The following is a 3,661-nucleotide window of genomic DNA, read 5'->3' as shown; positions in this document are numbered from 1 at the left end:
GTTGAGAATCTGCCTGCAATGCAGGAGACCCCAGTTTGATTCTTGGGTCGGGAAGATTCCCTGGAAAAGGAATAGGCTACCCACTCCAGTATTCTTGTCTGGAGAGTCCCATGGACAGAGGAGCCTGGTGGGCTACAGTCCTTAGGGTCGCAAAGAGTCAGACGTGACTGAGTGACTAATACTTTTCACTAGAGAGTATATGAAAATGTAGAAAGTACATAGAATAGTTTTGTGTTTTAATAAATAGAGCAATCTGTTGAACTTGTTTCATTGAACGCTTGAATCATTCCTCCACAGTCCATTGGCCAGAACCACCAGGAGGCTCCACCCACATCAAGGCAGTGAAGGAGGGGGAGGTGCTGGGATTACAGCCTTCCCGCATGCCTGGAAAGAGGAGCACTGAAAAGGGTGAGTTCCAGAGGGTTCTATCACAGAGAGTGATTTTTAAAATGTCCTTTAAAAAATAAATTTCCTGAAGGAAAAAAATAAGTCATTTAAAAAAGTTAAAGAATGGTGTAGAAGACATAGACTTAAAGCAAAAATGGAGAATGTGGTGTGAGAACGGACTTTGCAGCCTGGAAGTTCTGTCATCCCTGTGCTCCTGTGGAACTGTCAGATTTAGTGACAAGGCTACAGGCATCATCCTGCAGAGATCTTCAAGCCCACTGCAGCTGCCAGGTGCCTCAACCAAGCTTTCCAGAATGTCCAGTCTGGAAGGATGCTGGCCTCATGTCCCTTCCCCACTCTGCTCAGAAACCTCAGTAGCCCAGCACCCTGCCTGTAGCCCTCCTCCAGTTATTCATTTTAAGACCCACCTCTCCTCCCTAAAATGCCTGGAGACCTTGGCCCCAGATAATGGCCTCTTGCTAGTCACCAACATCCTCCACACGTGCTGACTCCTTCTCACATAGATCCCTGCGGTTCCTGAAAACATGATGGGACCATGCTCTGAGGAGGACCGTGTGGTGTTTGGCAGGGTTCTGTTTCAAGAAGTTTTGGAATGTAGCCAGAATGTGGAACAGCTGCAGGGGAAGGGGAGAGAGAGAAAGTAGAAGGTGGGGGGGCGGGGAGTAGGGGATGGGAAAGGTGGGGTCGAGGTGGTGACAGAATCCCTGCCTCTCTCAATTCTTCATATTTCTTTTCATTCTTCATCTTTTAAAATAAGTGGTCACTTTGGACTGATGTCTGTCAAGCAGCACAAAGAAGGCAGTTTTGCAGGGACTACAGGTGTGAGGACCAAAGCATTGTTTTTAGCACCCAGCTTCCAATAAATGTTATCCTTTAGTATGATTTAGAATATAACATCATGCTTGATTCTCATAAGACCCTGTGAGCAGAATGTGTCAGGTACTCTCAAGGACGTTTTACAGGTACAGAAACTGAAGCTGAGAGAGTTAAAATGACTAGAGTGTGGCCCTTTAGCAAGTCTGTGATGGTAACTAGGCTCAGGAACAAGGTCTGTGGACTTCACATCCTACGCTCTTTAAGCTGATACCCTACCACTAACTATGCTTTGTTGTTGTTTAGTTGCTAAGTTGTTTCCGATTCTTTTGCAATCACATGGACTGTAGCCTGCCAGGCATCCTCTGTCCATGGGATTTCCCAGGCAAGAACACTGAAGTGGGTTGCCATTTCCTCCTCCAGGGGATCTTCCCAACCCAGGGATCGAACCTGTGTCTCCCACATTGCAGGCGGATTCTTTATTGCTGAACCACCAGGGAAGCCCACCACTCTGCTTACCTTTTAGTCATTGATTGAAAAAGATGCTCATCTGACTTGTTGCTTGTTTTTTCACATACATTAGAGGAAAAGACACTTTAACCTTTTTAGAAAGTTCTGTGGTCCTCACACAGAATATTTGGCCAAATTCCTAACGCAAAATACTCTGAAGTTTTCATTGGCTTGTCCCTTGTTTAAGTATGCTGTGGCTCACCACTAAGGCAATATTATGCAATTGGAAGCAGAATTTAAATTGAAGCTTCTGTCCATCATCCCTGGTATGTGCAGGTGGAGCCCTCCACTGACTTATACCATCACAATTCCTCTTGGTGGCATTATATTTTTAGATAGATTAAAATGCATTTATTTGATCATTTATTTACTTTACTTGGAATTTATTGATATTCTTTGAGTGCCGAGAAACTAATACATTTTAAACCTTTGGATTATGAGTGTTGGAGTATTTTAGAGGGCTTGAAAAATAGCATCCCTCTTCCGTGGCTGAGCTGAGAACTGTCAGGAAGATGCAGATTGAGATGTCAGCATTATTACTGATTGAAGCTGGGTTGGGGGTTCTCCTTAGCTGTGGAGTCAAATGGGTGTGCTGATGTGTCTCACCAGTGCCTGGCAGGACAGGGCCACCAAAGGCTTTCCAGCAGGTACAAAACTGACCCCAAGCTTCCTGCATGGCATCGGGCACAGATTGATAGCAGTCCCCTTTCTGCTAGAACCTGTCCCAGGAGAAGAGAGGGTGTACCCAGAACCTTGAATCTCTTCTACACTGAGCAGTCAGATAAATCCCCTTTCCTCCTGTAAGGAGGGCTGTGGGAGGAAAGATGGCAAAACTGTTTTCAAGATGAAGTTCTTTTACATGGAAATATGAGTGATAAGGGCTTCCCAGGTGGCAGTAGTGGTAAAGAACCTGCCTGTCAGGGCAGGAGACATAAGAGACGCAGGTTGCATCCCTGGGTCAGGAAGATCCTCTGGAGAGGGGAATGACAGCCCACTCCAGTATTCTTATCTGGAGAATCCCATGGACAGAGGAGCCTGGCAGACTATAGTCCATATTGTTGTGCTGGAAAGAGTTGGACATGACTGAATTGACTTAGCATGCATGCATGCATGGGTGATGAGGAAGATTTCCACCTTAACAGTGAGAAAGGAGTGAAGGAATTTATAACTAGTTCCAGCCAATTCTCTGGGAATTCTTCACAAGTTATGAACTAGGTATCCTATATACATTGAAGAATGTTAGAATCTGTGTAAACCTCTACCTGGATTGTCTTTGTTTCAAAGGAAAAATGATTGAATGCTATGGTGGTGGAATATTGTCCAATCTCTAGTTTGTCATCGTAGGCTAAAGCAGGCTGTGTTTCCTGGAAGCAGACATGGGGATGGAGTTTGGGGTGTGAGATGTTGATACAGGATCGATACGTGTGAAAAGAAAGAGGAGGACGTAGGAGTGGGCAGAGGAAGAAGCCAAAGCAGGCCTGACAGAACCTGAGACAACCGGGTAGGGAACTTGGGAGTGAAAGTTACCCTTTAGTGTCACCCCACAGTGGACCAAAATGCTCCTGCCTCCCTCTGTTGCTGGCTGGGACTCAGACCCCATGACTCTCTGTGACTGAGGCCAACCCTACAGGAGCCATTGATTGGGCTGCAGGCTCTGGGCAGCTTGTGTGCACGTTTGCCATGAGGGCCCTTCATTTCCCAGTCCCTGACTCTGCCTGCTGTCTCATTCTCTGCTGCTGCTGCTGCTGCTAAGTCACTTCAATCGTGTCCGACTCTGTGCGACCCCAGAGACGGCAGCCCACCAGGCTCTCCTGTCCCTGGGATTCTCCAGGCAAAAACACTGGAGTGGGTTGCCATTTCCTTTTTCAATGCATGAAAGTGAAAAGTGAAAGTGAAGGCGCTCAGTCGTGCCCGACTCTCAGCAACCCCA

Source organism: Bison bison, unplaced genomic scaffold (genome assembly GCF_000754665.1).
Source record: "Bison bison bison isolate TAMUID 2011002044 unplaced genomic scaffold, Bison_UMD1.0 scf7180017864291, whole genome shotgun sequence".
NCBI classification, from domain to species: domain Eukaryota; kingdom Metazoa; phylum Chordata; class Mammalia; order Artiodactyla; family Bovidae; genus Bison; species Bison bison.
Note: the sequence above shows the minus strand (reverse complement) of the source record.